Raw genomic sequence first — 21,539 nt, 5'->3', positions numbered from 1 at the left:
AAATGGGTCATTATTACAACACCCAACATTTCAAATGTTCGGTGTTCTAATATAGACCCATATGAGCAGCAGATACTAATTATTTTCTCAAACATTATACTAAGCATTATTGTATAATACAAATAGGAACTACAATATGAAGTGAGAGAAAAGCAATCATATGGTATATTTAGAGAAAAAGGCAGGGGAAAGAAACTGATAGATGTATGGCAGTAAGGGAAGAAGAAAGAGTAAAGAGGTGTGACATATGACTAGGTACTTTCTCATATTTAGGGCTATAATTTATCCTGGTATTGAGCAAGCAGAAAAGACCAAAACTGACTCAAGTAACTCCACTAAAACTCTTAAAAAAGCATGTTTTTTTTCAATAATTTTTCTTTTTATTTTTACATTAATAAATGTCACAGATAAAAAACATCTTACAACATGACTATATATATATATATATATATATATATATATATATATATATATATATATATATGTTATACATTGATGTCAATACCAAAGGATATAGGTCATACAACATATCTATTTACACCATATACATAGATGATTTCACTGTTAATTCCACAGGTATACAGACAGTATATACATTCATAATATCAAAGTTACTATTTAATATTTGAACGTGTATGTGTTCTTCTGTTCCATTCGAGTGTATTTCTAAGTTGCTGTGTAATGAATTATGCTAAAATTACATTAAAGGTTTGTTCCCAAATTTCTCTGGATTTCATGTTTTTGTTTCTTTTATCTATTACTATTTTATGAGCTAAAAGGTGTTGTATAGCTACTTGTTTAAAACCTTCCCAAGAGATATTTATCCTATCTAGCCATTTAAAAGCTATATACAGTTTCATTAGTAAGAAGATTGTTAAAATTGTATTTGCTTGTTTTCTTGGTATGTTGGGTGGGAGAATGTGTAATAGAGTGAATTCCCAAGTTAATGTTGTTGTTTGATAACCCATTTTTTGTAATTGTACCTTGAGAGAGTTCCAGAGTTTATAGATACATTTACAGCTCCAAAATACATGGGTTAAGTTAGCTATCTAGTCCTTACAGTGTGGGCAGAAATGTAATTTTGATATGTTAAATTTATGTAGGATTGCAGGTGTAAAATATGCATTATTACTGATCATGAGCTGAGTGTATGCTAACTTTTTGAGGGTTATAAGCTTCAGTGTTAGATTGATTGCCTGGCTTATTTGCTGATCATCTATGGATGGTTCAATTTTTCTCCAGTAGTTAGAGAAGAAGAGGTCTTTCTGGTATTTGATTTCATTTATCATTTTATATGAATTAGTAATAGTTTTCTTTGTTGTGATAATAGTTTTCCAAAACCTGCTACAAGTTTCTATGCCACTATTGGTCATAGTAGCCTTTTGGAGGTAACTGGAACACAGTTCTTTGATCTGTCTTAGGATTATTATGTGTGATTTAGGGAGGTTTAAGTTGGTCTTCATTTGTTGTATTGAGCAGTTAAGGTAAGGATAAATATCTTGGATTGTTTTATCTTTCAGTCTGGGAAAAGGAATTACGTCCAGCATCTTATTGTTTATTTTTAAATTTGGGTTTTTATGAAGGGGTTGCACTATGCTCCACTTCCATGCTCTCCTGGATGTTCATTCCTTTGATATACTTTGTTTAACAGAAACATGGCTAAAACCCACTAAACAAGATGTTGAAATTATTCCATATGGGTACAACATCTTGAGACAAGACCGCAAAGTAAAAAAAGGAGGGGGTGTTGCTACTCTCTATAAAGAAGGGCTACAAATATCTATTCTAGATCTTGGTTCCTTTTCTGAAAACAATGCAGAAATCATTAGCCCCAAACTTCAACTTAATCCCAGTAAATCCCTAAATATAATATGTATCTACTTGCCCCCTGGTAACAACATCACCACTCTGGAAGGTATCCTTGCTAAACTCTCCACAAAAATTCCCCAAGAGACAATAATTTTTGGAGACTTTAATATAGACTGGAAGGACTACTCTACTGAATCACCAACCTCCCATATTAACCTTAATGGCTTCTCACAAACAATTAACTCCTCAACCAGAATTAATAAACCCAATAACAAATAAACCATCCTAAACTGGATTCTAATAAATAATCACCAACAACTCTATAATGTAGGAACCCTCCCTGATGATGTAAGTGACCATTCTCTCACTTACATAATCAGGCAAAGGTCAAACTCACACAACCCAACCATATATAAAACAATAAGAAGCAACAGAAACTTTAACCTCAATAACTTCTAAGTTGACCTAAAAGAATATGATTGGTCACCTATAAAATACCTCCCACTTGACGAAGCAACAAACTACTTTAACTCAAAATTCTTAACAATCCTTAACCACCATGCATCAAAGTGTTCCATCAAAATTAAATCTAAATTTGCCCCATGGCTTACAAAGAAAATCAGGCAGAAAATTCAACAGAGAAATAAAGTTTGGGCACTATGGAGAACAACTAACCCCCCCCCCCCCGTAGACCAACAACAATTCAGGTAAAAAAGAAATGAGACTAACAAAGCTATATTAGAAGATAAAAAAAAAAACTTTTACTTCCACCTCCAACAGAACAACCAAAATAATCCACAAAAGTTTTGGGCTAGCATAAACAGACTACTTTAATCAGGCCAATCTGTGGCACCACCCCCTATAGGATAAAATTCCGACAATCCAAATCAAACTGCGAATGCTTTTAATACCTTCTTCACTGAGACCATCCAAACACTTGTTAATCAACTAACAGCCAATAGCTCTGCCCTTCCAACCAATACTCCCAACTCTAAACCTGCAACCTGTCCCAACTTCCCTCATCTGCAACCTCTTAAGTAAACTAAAACCTACTACCCCCTCAGCTGACCAGCTACCTGCTGAATACCTGCAAAAGGCAGCCAAAGTCATAGCTTATCCTGTATCATTGCTGATAAATAGAACCATACAAGAAAGCACTATTCCCACCATCTGGAAAATCTTCTACATTATCCCCCTACACAAGGGTGGAAACGCTAGAGAATATACCAACTATTGTCCCATAGCACTACTTTCCCCGTTAGCTAAAATAATGGAAAAGTGCATCCACAGACAGTTACTAGACCACCTAGTCCAGAACAATTTACTGGCCAAATCTCAACATGGCTTCAGGCCTTTCCACAGTACAACAAACTCCTATCTTTCACTGACAGCATCAATAAAAACCGTAATAACAATCTTCTCTCTTCAGCACTTTTCATCGACCTTTCAAAAGCATTTGACATGGTCAATCACCACTTACTTCTCAATATTCTAAAATCCTTCTCTCTGGACACAAAGACTATAAAATGGTTCCAGTCCTACCTTGATAATAGACAGCAGGCAGTGTTATGGGACAACAACCTCTCATCCCATCTCCCAGTTACCCTAGGTGTTCCTCAGGGCTCTATATTGTGCCCCCCCCTTTTCTCAGTATTTACCAATGACCTCATCCTAGCTATTCCTTTAACTAACTGTGTACAATACACAGATGATTCGACAATAATCTGCACAGCTAAATCTCATTCCCAACTACAGACTCTAACTCAGACAATGTTCAATAAAACAGAAAATTGGTTTCTACAATGCTGCCCTCTCTTGAACCTCCCCAAAAAAACAAACTCCTCCTCTTCACTCCTACCCATAAATCACTCCCAATGAACTTTTCAGTCTTATCCAATAATAGTACACTCATATCTCCTGATCCAACAACCAAACTTCTAGGGGTAACCATTGATAACAACCTGAACTTTGAAACCCATATCAACAATACCATAAAAACTGTCAACAGGAAACTAGGCTCCCTCTATAGGGTAAAACCCTTTCTCTCCCCACTAGCTAGAACCACTATTGCCTATTCCCACCTTATCTTGACACTTCTCGATGCTTCTTCCATATATACTAACTTGTCAAATAATAACATTGACAAGCTAGCCAATGCTTACAATAGTATTGTCAGATTTGCTACTGCTTCCTCCTTTAGGACCCATCACTGCCATAACTTGAAACAATTAGGCTGGTTAGAGCTTCTGAATCAGATTCACTTTAAGCAACTCACCATTGCACAAAAAACCCTTTTCCACCCTACCAATACCCCAATACTTGCTAGTTTCATTACCCAATATAAGAACCTTTCAACTTTACGCTCATCTAATAAACTACTAGTATCAACATGTAAATCTAATAACATGGCAGGAGATGCACTGTTCTCAAATGCAGTTGGAAAGTATTGGCACCAACTCCCCCATGAACTTACATCACTGTGTTCATTTACACTTTTTAAACACAATCTGAAACTCTATCTTAAAACCCATTGGTTATGTCCCTGTACAAATCCAGACTAATATCATACTATATCCCAAATACCATCTCTTAAGTCCTAATTCCTCCTCTATCTGTGTCTTTTTAGATCAAGGCCTATCCTTGTCAAAAACATATCTTATCCTAATAGAAATAATTTAAAATACCTAGTTAAATTCTTCTGCATATAATTCTAAAGCATCCTACCTAAGGCAGACAACAAGTATTGTTTAAACTGTGAGCATTGCTGAACTGTTGAAATGTGAAGTATGTATTTGTTTAACAATTACTTTCTAGTTACTAATGAAGTCTTGTATATAAAGTCTAAAATATCTTCCCCGGGATTCATGAAGCTTACGCCAGGCGCACGCATAGCGTAGGCGTTATAATGCCAAATATGGCCGCCGCGCAATTCAGGTACGATCCAATTCCACGTGCACTACCGGCGTACGCCAGATCTGCGCAGCCCCCGGCGTAGGTATGCAAATCACCCCATGTGCAGTGTTGCACCAGGCAAATGAAGGCATATAGTGATTCATGAAGTGGTGCAGGCGTAGCGTAAGCCCACGGAAATGTAAACCAAAAAACATGGTTTACATTTTCCCAAACATAACATCGGAGCTATGGAAGAGGGCCAGACGCAGGTATCACAACATGAACATATGCCAATGGTGAAATACACAGCCAATGGCATAAGAAAAGATGCATAACACGTAAATAACAACATTTAATGTCATGTCCACAGTAACGTACAGCAGAACCGCAGGGCATGTGTGCGGAAGCTGTAACATAAAGAAATAATATAAAAATGTTATAAAATCGCAATGTAATAGAAAGCAGGTTTACAGCATAACACACAATGGTAGGCATGGAACACCACAACCAAGGTGCAAGGGTTGCTAAGGGCTTGCAATAGTGTTCAGCGCGGTAACTACGAATTAGTAGTCAATGCCATGCAAATGAGGCAGATAATACTGAATCGCAAATGTCCCACCGGAGGAAGGTTGTACCATACGGTGCATCGGTATAACACAGAGGAATGGCTCAGAGGAGATACATGACATCAGCAGAGGGGTGTGCCACTGTAGCACTAAGCACATTGGAGCATTGCAAATCTGGCCTGTCTGTTGCTAAGCAAAGCTGCAGGATAGGGGTGGGGAGGAATCGTTTAGCTGAGAGCACACATGGTGGCCAAAAGCGCATGTGTACGAGGATGAAAAGGTGCCCAAAACCCAGTAATCAGACGCACGTGCCACAAACAATAGCAGAAACAGGAAGGTCAGGGGAAGAAAAGGAAATGTGGAAGTAGGGTAATTGGAGTACTAATGAGCAATCAACACCAATCAACCCACGAAGGCCAATCGACGGCAGCTGACAAGTCCGCTTGCAGAAACCTGCAAAACAGGATATGGGGAGGCATGTGAATGCAAAGAAAGGAGGGTAGGTATTGGATTGCAAAGATAGGAGACCTGACACAGCAGAGCAAAGCAAACCGACAGCAGACCGGCAGTAGCACACATAATGCAAGATACGCCAGGTCCAGGAAAGCACAAATGAAAGTAGGCTGCAGGATGCACACCAGAAAATGGTAGGTGCAACACACAGAAATGTAAATGAAAGGTCAAGAGGTAATCCACGGCAGGCAAATGTAATTCAACACCAAAGGCACCACAATAGTAGTTCCGGCAGTAAAACACATAACTTAACCTGTAGCTACGAACGTACATACACACCCTATGACATCATTGGTGTTCACAGCACAATAGTATAAAGTGTGTAAGCACCCAACACACACCTGTGTATTCCCAAACACTGCACCATAGGTGTAAACACATGGGGAACTTTTAAAATGTACATGTTGGGAGCTGCCATAGCTGTGATTCATCAGCATGTGTTAGAGACTGACAGTGTTGTGGAGGATGATGCCGACAACCACCACAGGCCTCGGAGGAGAAGGAGAGTGTTCAGACCAAGGCTAACTTACCAGGGGCTACATCACCTGGAGATAGTAGAGCATTACAGGGTGGACAGGGACATCTTACAGCAAATAGTGGAGCTGTGCCAGCCACGCCTGAGAACAAGAAACAACAGAGGGGAACCCATACCAGTGGACACAAAGGTATGTGTAAGCCTGCGAATACTGGCCACAGGTACCTTTCAAAGGCCAACTGGAGATATAATGGGTATCTCACAGGCATCAGCATCCAGGGTACTACACCAGTTCCTGGATGCCATGTTACCACATGCCAATGAGCAGATATACTTCCCCAGAACTCAGGAGGAGTTGGCCAGCAATATGCGTCACTTCCACCATGTGGCACAATACCCGGAGGTACTGGGTGCGATAGACTGCACGCACATACAAATCAAGTCACCACCCGGTGAGCAGGGTATGTGCTACATAAACTGCAAGGGATTCCACTCCATCAACTGCCAGGTTGTGTGCAATGCCTAGGGCATTATCATGGATGTGTGTGCTGGCAGCCCTGGAAGCTACCATGACTCCAATATCTGGCATGCCTCACAGCTGTATCAGTTATTTGTCAGGGGGGATATCCCACATGGCCATCTCGTGGCGGATGCTGGCTATGCACTGGAGCCATGGATGATGACTCCCATCAGAAATGCACACACACCCATGCAAGAACGCCATAATGAGGCACACACACAAACCAGAATCATCATAGAGCGTGTGTTCAGGATGCTGAAATCATGGTTCCGGTGCTTGGATACATCTGGTGGAGCCTTGCAGTACTCTCCAGGCACGTGTGCCCACATCGTCATAGTATGTGCCATGCTAGATAATATGATCCTGCAGAAGCAGCTGCAGCAGGGACAAAATGGTGAAGGCCTCATAGCCCACCGCAATTGCCAAGACCAGTACAGGCACAGAGGGATTCAGACCATGAACACACTGTGACAGCCCCAGTAGGCAGACGGAGGCATGCCCAATATGCCTACGCCTTGGCAAAGAGGGAACGTATAGCACATACTCTGACCGTGTAGGCCCCTACGGACTGACACCTCTCCACCTGCACACACAGTAAAATGGATGGCACACAAACATGACCACCTGTAAATTGTAATGTATAGGTGGCCCAATGTGTGACTCCTACATAGGCAGCCCTCAAACATTGTAAACACAACAGCCAGTGCAACACGGAATGCCAACACTTGAACAGTACATGAGTCTTACAGCATATGGTGGTGCTGTGTGCCTGTCACGTTCCCCGCCAGATATATATATATATATATATATATATATATATATACATATATATATATATATATATATATATATATATATATATATATATATATATATATATATATATATATATGTACACATATGCATATATATAATACAGATAGAAAGGGCAATAGAGGGATATATGGTGATATAGATGGATTCAGCGATATCTGCAAATATGATAGATAGTCCAACGACATTCATAACATCATGGAGGTACAAATAAATAGGATACCGCCAACCATTGAATGTGTAACATACCGACATGCATAACCACGAGGCTGAAAGACCGATAGAACACAGTACCGGAACAGTACATCCGCGAGAAATAGTATGATGATATGAAGGGACGGTTAGTCACCGTTGACGGTGTCGCGGTCCACGTAGGTACTGTGTTCAACTGTGTCTGTGAGTGCCATAGTCTGTGTAAGTGTGCGTTGAGGGTGTCGTGTGCATTTCTGTGTGACTGTAATGTGTGTGTGTGTGTGTGTCCGCAACATGTGTATGTTGGTGCCAAGTCAGAGGCAGACCAGTATGGTAGGTGTGGGTATAGCTAGCCATAGGCATATGGTTACTACCTGTACCACAGTAGGAGGGACATCCCCACCCTGGGCAGGTGTGTCCTGACATAAAACAGTACAAAGGGCAAATGTCCGAGATGGTAGGACATAAATATGTCCCATATATAATGTAACAGTCGTATTTAATAGTTATGCCTGTATGTAAGAAACTTAAATGTTACATGCAATATGATAAGTATCCAAAGTCACACAACAATAGGTATGTAGTGAGGATAAAAGTATGTGCTACCTGTGTACTGACAGTGGCTACGTGTAGGCCTGTAAACACCGCTTTGTGTCCCGCAAGTATCCAACAATTACCATATGATAAGGTGGCAACCCATGTCAAACAGGCTCTTTTAACAACACAACCACAATGACTGCAAATATCTGGGACAGAAATACAAGGGATAGCTGTCACCTACACATATCCCCTGATATATCGCTGCAATTATGGAGGTATACAAGTAGCAAGCTCACCTGCAGACGATATAGAAACCAATTAACAACGGCCCAACGTACAATCCCGTAACATAAGTCTACTAACTGTTAGCTCTCTAATCAGGGACGGAGCCCACACACATATATACGGATTATGTAGAAATGCAAGGCCCACAAACCGTATATGTTACGTACAACCACTGACATCCCCCACACTAGAAACTAAAGCAATACAAACTGTAATAGCAGCACAAACATCCAGTCAGTCAATTACATCTGCAGAGCCCTCAACATACCGTGTAAGAGACACAATTAAAGGTGACATGCAAAATTGCAGGCGTTGTATAATGGAACAAACAGCCATGTTACAGGTATTGATTGCAATACTCTGTTATCAGACGTCGGGATGACAGGTGCACCCACATGTTGAACCAAATACTCTACCTGTCACACACAATCCACGGGGGACATGAATCCAAACTATACATGTCTCCATGCATAGCAGCTGCAGTTACTCATAACAAAACACAATACAGACCGTCTCCCCGAAGGTAGGGCAAATAGGCAACGCCCAAGTGGAGAATCCAATTATACCCCACTGTCGCCACGTAATTGGCGAATGGAGTAGCTGCATAGCTGATATGCAAGTAATTAGTCACTCAGGAACACCAATTGGCGGGAAGAATCCACATGTTTCAGGTATCGACGTATATAAGGATGACTTGCCAGACATTCAAACCGTATGCTCATACCGAAAAACAGTTGAAACACTGTGAGAGAGATAGAAACGAAACGCCGTAACTACGACAAGGTATGTAGAATGCCCAATATGTAAGGTTATGTATAGCATGATCTGTATTAATTAGTTTTACTGTATGTATAGCCTGGTTTGCATTAATTAAATGTGTCCGCAATGCATAAAGTGGGGAAAGGTATTTATGTAGTGATGTCTTGCTGAGCATACTAACACTTGTAGAATCTGTGCGTGCAGCAGTGAGACACAAGGTACATAGCACAGACACCGGAAGGGATGCTACATGAGGCCATTAAACAGAACAATGCCATACAACCTGCCATCAGTGGTAGGGTATGTCCAACAAGGATGTGCCATAGCAGGGGATAGTATATGTTGATATACTGTCACAGCACGCATGTGTATGTGCAAATAACGTTAATGACGTATGTACGGTGGTCCCGCTGAGCAAGTATGCTTTGCATTATGGGATACTATGTGAAATATGTGTAATGTATAGTATTATAGGTAGATATGACAGATATTCAACACAGCATAACAGGCATATCATGCATACCACAGGTATCGTCTATTGGTATGTACAATAACAGGATACATATGGCCTGTAGGTATGGGACATAGTAATAGCATGATAGCTAATCTAAATGGAAGGGCTACCAAGTAACCATGCACAAAGGACAAGTAATAGCTGCACAGGTGCATAGTGGGGTACTATGCAGTCTGTCAAGTCCATGTGTAAGCACAACTACAGTGTTCACACTAGTGGCACCTCTCCAGGGTAGTGCCCTGTGAAGAGCAGAGCCAGGTGTCACCTGCACCACTGCACAGTACAGCCACTGCAGTGATCCCAGGCCTACATGTGTCTCCCAACCACCAAGGGTGGTATCACATGAACAGTGCTACTGAGTGTCCCTGCGTGATGTACAGAGGACTTATGTTCCACAGCATGGTGAGTGTCTGGTTTGGGAATGTAACCCAGAAGCACATCACACTCATTGTGGCGTGTGTGCACATATCCATGAGCATGTTGCTCACAGTGGCCTCTGCTTATGTTGCGTATGAGGAGTATATCCATCAATAATGTTGTGGACATGGGCCCTGTCTGATCAGCAGAGCTCACCCCTGAGTATGTAGTATGCAAATGTGTACAGATGTGGTGTCCGTAGTGCAGCCGCATATTGAAACTGTCGGAGCTCAGTAAACGTCATGGCGTGTTAATGTTGTGGCATGTAAAGCTGTAGCTGTTGTGTAAGTTACACCCTAAATGGGGTGATGTACCCTTGAATGTGTGTAGATGTCTTGAGTTCAGAGGTACAATGGGTGCCTATGTACCAGTTACACACCCAGTACAGATAGGTGTGGCCACGTAGGAGGATATCCACGCCACAGTGGCAATACGGTAACCACAGGAGTGGGTGCAACATATGTGTGTACTGCAAACATGTACAATGTGATATGTATGTAGGGGACCACCATCCATGTGATAGTCAGTGGGTGAATGGTGTAATGCAAAGGTGATGTGCATGCACCTTGTGTCATGCAGCTTGATGCCATGAAAGTCATATTATGTATCTGTCACAGCAACATCCATATGGTTGTAGTCAGTATGAGCTGGTGGAGCAATCATGGCACTTGGTATGTAGGGGTTCTAAAGCTAGGCAGGGAAAGTCCCCTGTGCCAGCCTGTTCCACAGGGAAGCATATACTTAACATGGGGGGGGTCCTATGACTGAGGACCGTGGTATGCCAAAGTACCTGACATGTAGTAGGTACTATGGTATGCTGGCCTCACTGTGTGTCCTGTCCCTGAGCCACATAGCATAACATCCTGAGACACAGGGTACGATGTGCAGGTGGATGTGTATGTTGTCAATACCAGAATGGAGAATGGTGCTGAAAGGCAATGAGAGGACAATGTAGGATATGTGGACTCCCGTACCATCAGCAACTGCCCTGGTAACTGCATGAAAGGAGTCCACCATGTGTAGGGGCCATGCTCTGGTCTTAACAAGCCCAACCCGGGTGGCACAGAGGACGGAAGACCAACAATGTCTCTGAGAATGACGTCCTTGATGATGTGCCCCATAGCCACGCAGAACAGTCCAGTCAGGTGTGTAGGACTATAGTCCCAGTCATGCAATGCAGTGCCACCTGTGTGTAGTGTGATAAATGCTGCTGTGTGCCATTCAGGGTCTACAATGTCTGAAACAAGGCTATTACTGAATATGGTGGCCTAGTGGTGAGACATGTAATTTGGAGGTTGGTGGACATCACAGCCTGGGACATTGGAAGGTGACATGGGGCCAGTGTCCCAGGACACATAGAGTGTAGGTCAGTACTGTGTAGGTGTGACCACAGGGACACCACAATGTTCATGTATGGATTCCGGCCCTGTAGTGAGTGAGAGGGTGTACTGTCAGCATTGAATCCATCTTCCAGCATGTTGCCAACAATACCTGGGTCTGCAATGTTCCTGAGTGACTGTTGTATGTGACAGCAGATGTGGGTGTTGCCATTGAATACTGACATACCACCATAATGCCTGGTGGTACACCCCGGAATGTGTGGCAGTCATGTTTACGTAGCTAGTCTTGGAGAATGTGATGAGGGACCCTGTGGCCCCACCACGGCTGACCAGTGAGCCACCCCACACATGGGAATGTACACCACTGTGCAACAGCCTACACCTATTGTTGTACATCATATGTCCATGGAACATGACCACCAGAGTGGCATCTGTTATCTGGTGTGTACCATCATGGCTCCGTGTGGAATAGCATAATCCATGCAGTTGTGTACATGCTAATTAAGTGCACTGGGGTATGTGTCAGCATTTGTATGTGCATTGTCCATCTGCACGGGTGTCATGATGTTAACAGCCGCTGTCAGCAGATGTCTGTAGTAGGTGTAGTAGCACACATGTACTGTGTATACTGTGATGGGTGTGTTTCCGGGATGTGGCTAACATGGTAGATTAGCATATGTTCGGAATCCACCAATGAGGGGATAACCCCAGGTGTGTAACACCAGTCACATGGTGGTAGTGTTCATGCCAAGGGTAATGTAGGTTTTGGAGGTGGTGTGTATGTGTTGATCCAGCAGAGTGGAGGGTATGACTCATGGATGTATCGGTACATGAGTGGCTATCCCAGTGAAGTGTGGGGTAGCGTCAGTCACACATCAGTAGTAGCTGAGGCCCACTGTCCACTATACTACCATGGAAGGTATGTTACCCATGGGATATGATGTTGACTCTGTCGCTTGTTACAATGTGTATAGCGGTCCCGGACACAGTTAGCTGCACGTGGAGCACCTCTGATGCATTGTGCTAAGCAACTTGCCAGGATGTGTGCAAAACATAGTGGGATATGGGAACCCTTCAGCTGTGGGGGTGCCGGTCCAGGTATGTGCCTGGAAGGTATGGTCCATCTATAACCTGTCATTGCAGGTATGCTCTGCAGAGCCTACAGGCAGGTCCCAGTCACTGCAGAGATGATGGAGTGGTGCATTATAAGGTGTGCCTTGCCTGCGTGCGACACAGGGAAAGATGCAAGCAATGTGTCACATGACCCCATGTCTCGCATGCCAGTTACCGCCCTGTCGGTGACAGTTATTGGAAACTGTGCAGGACAGGCAGTATAGAAGCAGCAATAGCCTAGCATGTGAAATGTACTCCCAGGGCCGACAGGTGCAAGTCATCTGTGCCACAGCATTGTGTTTGACCAGGACAGTCATAGCGGACAGATACCACATGCCTGTGGAATGACAATAGGAGCATAGGCAACTGTTGCAGTGATACAGTCGGTCACTGTACAGTGGTATCGTGTCCGGATGAATGCAAAATGCTCCCCAGGTCTAGGCCCACACCCTCAGGGCTATAAGACTGGTGAACTATTGCATGCCCCTGCACACATAGTCTGTGAAGTGGCATCATAGGGCAGTCACACTAACATGGTGAATGACAGACATATTGTACCTGGTGAGGTGTGGCATGGGTGCATAGGTTATGTTGCAGAAGCAGTTACCCGACAGCAAGATGTAAGCGACTAATGCCTTGTGTAGCCTGCTATGTGGAACTGCAGTGTGCCACCCTACAGAGTCAGCTATGACTGGTGTGTTGTGAATGTTATAACACACTATTGGCTGTATGTGGTGGACACACATGAGTCTGTGGGCTATAAGCTGGTGATGTTGTCTTCCATGATGGATGCTACCTCTGGTGCCTACAGTGAGTATGGAGACGTACTGCACAGGTTGTCCTCATAGGTGTGGCCAGTGGTGTAGATTATGTGAGACTATGTGATGGGTGGGGTGTGTTGCAAATGTTACACATCCCCAAATGACTGTCAGGTGCAGTCAGGGTTGGTGACAGCATTACCCCCAGCCATAGCTGTCAGCCTCCTGTCCCCAAAATGAGGAACCTTAGCCCTCATACAGTGTGACAAATAGGCGAAACGTGGAACACTTACAACTGGCTTACTAACAGCGTCAACTAGGAAGGGCATATAATGGCTAAAATAGGCTGGTCTTACATATAAAACAGATATTCCAATGAATTAATATGATTGTCATCTATCTAGCCATGGCTAGCAGGTAAACTATGTACAACAATGAATGTGTGACAGACCCTTCCAATGTGGAACCTTGAGGAACATGCACCTTTTAGAACCCCAAATGAGGTACATTCCCCGTAATGAGGTACACCTGAGAGCTATGGTCCCAGCACGGCTACAGACGTGCATCCCCCACAGGCTGTAGTGCCGTATGTTGGGAAGTGAGCATTGAATGTGTACATGAGACAATTGCTCTATTGCCACATGTACGACATATCCCTCATATAGACAGGCAGTAGCACTGGTATGTGACAGTTGGACATGCCTGCATATACAACCATGTCCCACAGGATATGTGCGTTACGTGTGTACAACAGCTGTCGTACCTTAAGCAAGCTGGGAAGTGTAGGACAGCCAGTGTACCTGTGGGAAATGGTGTGGAATGGGCGCTATAGTAATCAGTAGCTCATGACATGCTCACATGTTCTGAACAAGTGTCTAGCATGACCATACAATACAGATAGGGTGTTGGATAATATCAACCCACAAGAGGTGATGACAGTCATTTAGGGTGGCACCGCACTATAACCCTGCTGAGTATGGTGTGCATGTCCATGAACCATTAGCACTGTAGATGTTAGCAGTACAGATGTACAAGATAGCACAGATATTTGATTACAAATACCTTTGCATGTCACAGGTGTGTTCCACCAGTGGCCTGTTGACAGACCCACAACTAGAAAAGGTGCAAGAGTGACATGTGCACAGCACATCTGTGCCAGATACAGTAGAACAGGGTTAATGTGTTGTACCCCACCCTCATTGTAGCCCATACCACACAGACAAATGTTAGGCATCTGTGTATGTAAGGCTGTGAATGGCCATGACCTATCAGTTTAGTTGTGGCAGTGTTGTGAACAACATACAGAATGGGCTGTGTGTGTGAGGTGTGTGACATATGTGCACAGTCTGATGGATGATACCAGCAGTGTCACCGCTAGGTGAACATCCCTGTACCCATAAACTGCTACCTAGGCTGTGGTGAACATTATGGACACTGTGTAAGGGATGGTGCTGTGCAGTGCACCCCCGACATGGTGACATCTCCAGGCCCCTTAGGTAGGTATCTGAGGTACCCATGTCATATCAGGGTGCCATCCATGAGCACGGAGATCACTGGCCAGGCATATACAGCACTGTGGTGACCAATATAGGATCACATACCACCTGTAAGGGGTAATGGCTATGCATGGATGTGCGATAGCCTTCACAATCCACACCTCCACTATGCAGCATGCCGTCTACCTTGCAGAAGGACATTTGCTACACCATAATGATTGACATGCTACATGTCCATATCCTGATCTATATGACATATGTCATGGACAGCCACCATCCTAATACTAGGATCGCCACAGGCTGGACAGATCCCTGTGCCATATATGTGACATACTCCTGCCATACCATGCAACCCTGTCCATCAAAGCTGCAGATGTCATCCCAGTCATACATGGTGTGATGGCCACATGGTAGATGTTCTATCAACTGACTGGATCAGTAATGTGGCACTGATGCAACTTGCGGTGGCACAATGGCCATCTGTAACAGCGTGGAAACTGTGCCCGCACATGCTATGGTTGATGACCATCCCTGCGAATGTCGTCTGACTATCCATTGTCCCATGTCTATCACATGTGTAATACAGGCGATCTGTGTCAGTATGTTGAACAGTTGTACAGTGCTGTGTAGATGTATATGGCAAAACACATGCATGTACAAGTGTCCATGCGTATGTGTGCATTGTCACTGCTCAAGTCCATTCCGGCTGTGTCTGTGTTGATATGTGACATATACACAGCATCCAGGTCAACAGTGGTACCGTGGACACATCGAGGCATGTGCAGATAGGTAAGAACACATGTGCAGGCAAATGGACATGCCCACAGCAAGACAGCATTTACATGGAGTTTGAACACTGTAATGAGGTGACACACATATATGGTGATGATATCCAATGCATAATGGGTGTGACATGTGTGACACAAACACATCAGTCATGTCAGTGTCATGGTGCTTTGCAAATATAACTGTGCAGATGCAGTAGATGTCATAGAAATATATGTGCAGCAGTATCTCTGTACATCTCTGAAACTGTGACCTGTCACCATCATTATGTTTTACAGATAATGCCCCATACACGCCTCCCAGCATACACCCGCCAGGAGGATGATGTCCTCATCCCACAGCTCCATGACAACTATGACTTGTTGTTCAGCCATGTGCCACAGCATGCCCAGCAGCGGGATGACCTGTGGCAGGATCTACGCAGGAGGGTGAACAATATGGGTGGCCATAACCGCACCTACCAGCAGGTGTGCAGACACTGCATGGACCTGATACGACATGCAAAACAGCGTGCCACTGCAATCACCAGCGAACAAGGTGGAACAGGTGGTGGGCCACCAACCCAGCCCCCACTCACACACACCGTGGAGCAACTGGCCAGTCTGGGGACGCCCAGGGAACAGCATCCAGAAACACTAGCTGCCATTGTGGAGGTGGGTGTCTCCCAACCAATGAGCCTGGAGTTGCCTGGTAAGTCAGTAATGCACATATGGCTATTATATCCCATGTAGTTGCATGTGTCACAGTACATACTGTAAAGTAACAACATATGCCTGGTATGTGGACACACATGCTGCATAGTACAGTATGCTACGTTGTGTATGCACACATGTGCATACTATATGCTATTACACAGGTGAATGTGTGCACATGCACAGTGCAACCTGTGGCTGTCATACAGTCATGGATAATGTTCATACTGGTGTGTCACCCCTATACAGGTACCTCTGGCGTGCCGCACAGACATGGATCCGTTGCAGGTGAGACTGTCATCAGTATCAGGCATGTTACAGTGTAGATCTATCTGCCATGTGGCCAGTTAACACTTGCACACCTGATGTTTGTTCCAGTCATGATATGCAGGTCGCACCACCATACATTTGCACATGCCACCCATGTGCAATATATGCAAACGTAATGATAGACAGACTTGAAACCACAGTACTTGTCATTGCGACATGTGTGGTCAGCTGTGCATACAACGGTGGAGGTGTTCTACAATGGAGGCATATGTAGTATGCATTGGAACAACATGTGTGGTACGCACACAGTACCACACAGTGAGCTGTGATCTGGGCAGCCCACAAGTGTCACCATTGTGTCATATGCCCCTGCATCGGGTGCACACATTGTGATGTGCCACCTGACATGTCCCAGACATGTAGTGTTCTGTCTGCAATATTGTCACACTATCACATGACCTATACCCCACATACCAAACATACAACCCATTGTCTGCATAGACCTGTGGAATGTGACATATCTGACATGTATGGGTGTATGTCATATGGGACCACACAGACATGTGGAGAACATGCCCATCACACACACTTGGCCACCACATGTGCACACATGGCCATGGGGGATGGCCAGAGACATGTAGCCACACAGTACATGGGATGTGTATACACCCTGTTGCACATTGTCCACACATGGTTCAATTATAGCCTTAGTTGACCGATTATACAGTTGATGTGGTACAGTGGACAACCTAAAAGCCTGTGCACAGCTACTGGAGGTGTCACTGAAGTCTACTATATATGATCTGTCGAACAACACAACTGTGTTGCAGTTATGGCTATGCAATGTGTACATATTATGCATTCTACAGCAACATACATGCCTCATGTTGCCATGCAATGGCACAGTGTCTGTACTTCACACTGTATAGCAATGTAGACGGCTCACACTACCCTCCCGTGTTCATGCACGTTTGCTAACCATGCATTCTAACTGTGGGGCATACACACAACACTGCAATGTGAAGCCCATTATAATGCTGTACATGTGTCAGGACACCACTGTGTCAAACATGTATGCATGTTAATGCACATGTCAGCAAATTACATGTCAAGGTCACGTCAGACATGTGTACTGTTATCCTGTTCTGGCCCACATGGTGTATCACGGAGATGCATGCATACTACCATGATTGTGTGAACTGCATGGCTACTGATATGACACCTGCTTGCTGTAGTGTGCACCCCAGGGAGGTATGCTTACTAACACTATTAATGTCTGAGCTGCATGCCTTCTGCTCTATCGCAGGCATGCTGCATGCCATCTGACAAATCACATGCATGGTGTGTCTGTGTGTGTGTGTGTGTGTGTGTGTGTGTGTGTGTGTGTGTGTGTGTGTGTGTGTGTGTGTGTCTGTGTGTGTCTGTGTGTCTGTGTGTGTCTGTGTGTCTGTGTCTATGTGTCTGTGTGTGTGTCTGTGTCTGTGTGTGTGTCTCTGTGTGTGTGTGTCTGTGTCTATTGTACTTTACAATATTTCTTTGCATTCACAGGTGATGTAGGTGCGTTACCCTCCTGCGGTCCATCTGATGTTAGTGTCCCCACAGATACTAGCGGTGCTGAACATATGCATGAGGTACAGTCAGGGTTGTCAGGGGATGAATCTGTGCCAATGGTTACCATCCCAGCTATGTCCCCCTCTTCCCCGCACACAGTTCTGCTGCCAACACATACCACATCACCGGTGGACATAGAGGAAGGACAGTCAGTGTCTGTTGGTGTGGACCAGGAACGTGTGGTGGCTACAGATGGTGTGTCTACACACCATGGTGTCAGTGTAATGACTGCAGATGTGCCACACATGCATGTGGCCGGTGCTGCTTGTAGGAGGACCTCTGGCAGACATGCACCTGCAGGACAGAGCGCAGCAGCTGGTATCACCAGACGCATGTTCCAGACTGTAATGGTGGCACAGGCACGTGCTGAACAGCAGAACAGAGAAGGGCAGAGGCTGCAGAGGGCTGCTATCCATACCCTAAATGATAACATCCAGGCATTGGCAAATGCTCAACAGCAGATTGCTAATGTTCTGGATAGGTGACTAGGTGAAATGGTCGGAATCTTTGACAGAGGCATGGCAATCCACGAGCGGGAGCTGTCTGTGCTGGAACACCTGGTAGGAGTGAGGCGTAGGCCACGTGGACATAGGCCAGCAACACCACCTAGTGTAGGTCGAATTGACCGTGCCACCTCACATGCCCGCTCCCATAGTGCTGGTAGCAGTAGCAGTGCAGCTGCTGCTGTACTGTCAACACCAGGACACAGCAGGCCAAGTGGATATGGCCCTGGACTGTCTCAGTGGGGACACATTTCCAGCGGACATGTGTCGTCCAACAGTAGCCACTCTGTACCTCCACCTGGTAGTGCCCGTGCAACCCCAGGCAGGCACAGGTCACATGGCCGTGGACGGACACAGTGAGCTGTACAACCTGCACTGTACAATGTGGGGCTGTCAATTATACCCCATGTAGGCATCACAAATGGCAGAACTGTGTACATACATACATGCACACTACAAACACAACTGTAGGGCTCCACAACATCCACATGCATTCTGCACAGATATGTCCAGTCAACTCACCAGCCCTTACACACACACATGATGTTATCCATTGGTGCAGCATATGCCCCTGGCAAACATATCACCTTGTGCATATGATGAAGCCTGTGCTGCATCCCTGTCATCCACACCATCAGTGCAGGGTTATGCACAAATATTCTGATGCACAGGGTGAACAGCATAGTGAGAGGTGTATGCAATACCTGTGTATGCATAGTAAAGGATGTGTATGTTGCAGTGGTTGTGTGCAACCTATGCCCCTGTGAAACATATCACCCTGTGCATATGATGAAGCCTGTGCCACATCCCTGTCATTCACACCATCGGTACAGGGTTATGCACAAATATTCTGATGCACAGGGTGAACAGCATAGTGAGAGGTGTATGTAATACCTGTGTATGCATAGTGAGGGATGTGTATGTTGCAGTGGTTGTGTGTGAATACTGAGTTGTGTATGTTGCAGTGGTTGTGTGTGAATACTGAGTTGTGTATGTGACATAGGTTGTGTACTGTCGACATGCACCAGTCACACCATGTAGTGCAGGTGCAGCATGCATTGTGATGTGTTCACGGTATGTGTCTCGGTTACATCTGTAGCACCATGTTGTTTGTGATACCCTGGTTCCCTCCTATGGTGTACTTGCATGTGCCTACAGGTAGCAGTGTTTGCAGTCCCCCACGTGTAACTGTGGAGTAAACACAGGCACGTCTGGCAATATCAGCATGCTACATGTACCCTCATCCTGACTGTTGGACACACAAACATGACACAGATGTCCGTACATATACTGCACCTGACGCATGTGGTCGGTGCCACAGGCTACACTGGACAGAGATGTGACATGCATAGCAGGACACATTACAGGTATGGTGACATGGTGCAGGGGTTGTACACAGCGGCCTGGCCAATGATGATGTGAGGTGTCACTTGGTAGCTGGAGGCCACACTGTGCAGCAGTAGGACCCATAACAGTATGTGAACATGGCCGCAGTCACGGGGTGTACACCACTATAACACACACTGAATCCACCAAGAACCGTTTGGATCGACACAATTCCTCACCACTTGTAAACCAAACGGAAAGTACCTGACACAGCTGAAATAGCAAAATAAATCCACCGGTCACAGGATAAAAACAAAACGTATTTAATGTGTATCCACAAAAACTTTGTTGAGCGCTTTCACTCGTCACAGCGAGTTTCTTCAGAACAATAATAAAGTGCACCTGTAATCAATTTATATTAAAAATGGTGCCAAAAAAGCTCATTCATTTAAAAATGCAATAGAAAAAAATATATATGTTTTTGAAAAAGTGTCCCCTAATTCAATAAATAAAACATACTATATGTACTATTTATATTACAATTCATTACTTTGGATACATATATACTTGTAAAATTAATGAAATAGTAAAATATATGTATCTAAAAAATTCAATAACTATTTAACATTAACAAAGGCTTAATTGAAAGAAAATCATTAATGCCTGGGGCTGTAGTGGCATCAGTTAAGACCTGCCAGTGTAATTCCCTATATGCTAAATAATTATTCACATTTCCACCCCTGGGATTACTTTTTATTACTTCTAATATGGCAAACTCGAATTTGTGTTCTGTCCCATTCTCTACCATATGTCTTGCCAGGGCATTCTTTGTGTCTTTCCTTTTAATACTATATAAATGTGAGTATATTCTTTGTCTAAGTTGTCTCTCGGTCTATAACACACACCCCATAGTGTGCAGCTGGGGACACTTGCCTGTGTGGTCATCACCCTCACAGTACTATGCACCCACATGAAGTGTCACAGAGAAGGGACATGCACAGGTAGCCAGTATCTGCGACCTATGGCATCAACAGGGTTGTGCAATGCATCACCATTACGGGTTAGTCAACACTTGGGGCCAGTGATAATTTCCCACCGTATATTAGCATACACACTCACACCAAGCACCAGACATACATACAGACACATACACACTGTGGTGACCACACATGTGTATACGGACAGCCGATGTGTGTGATGCACATCACCGGTGAAAGTCATGCTTCCCACACTGACGTATGTACACTTCTCTACAATGGTGTACAGGGATGTGTAGCAACTGGGACATATTCCCCGCGATATGTGGCATCCCTGGTCACACATTCAGACACACATGGCAGTGCTGGGAA

The sequence above is a fragment of the Protopterus annectens genome, chromosome 1.part0, assembly GCF_019279795.1.
Source record: "Protopterus annectens isolate FY-2018-M chromosome 1.part0, PAN1.0, whole genome shotgun sequence".
Lineage (NCBI taxonomy): Eukaryota > Metazoa > Chordata > Ceratodontiformes > Protopteridae > Protopterus > Protopterus annectens.
This window is presented reverse-complemented; position numbering follows the sequence as displayed.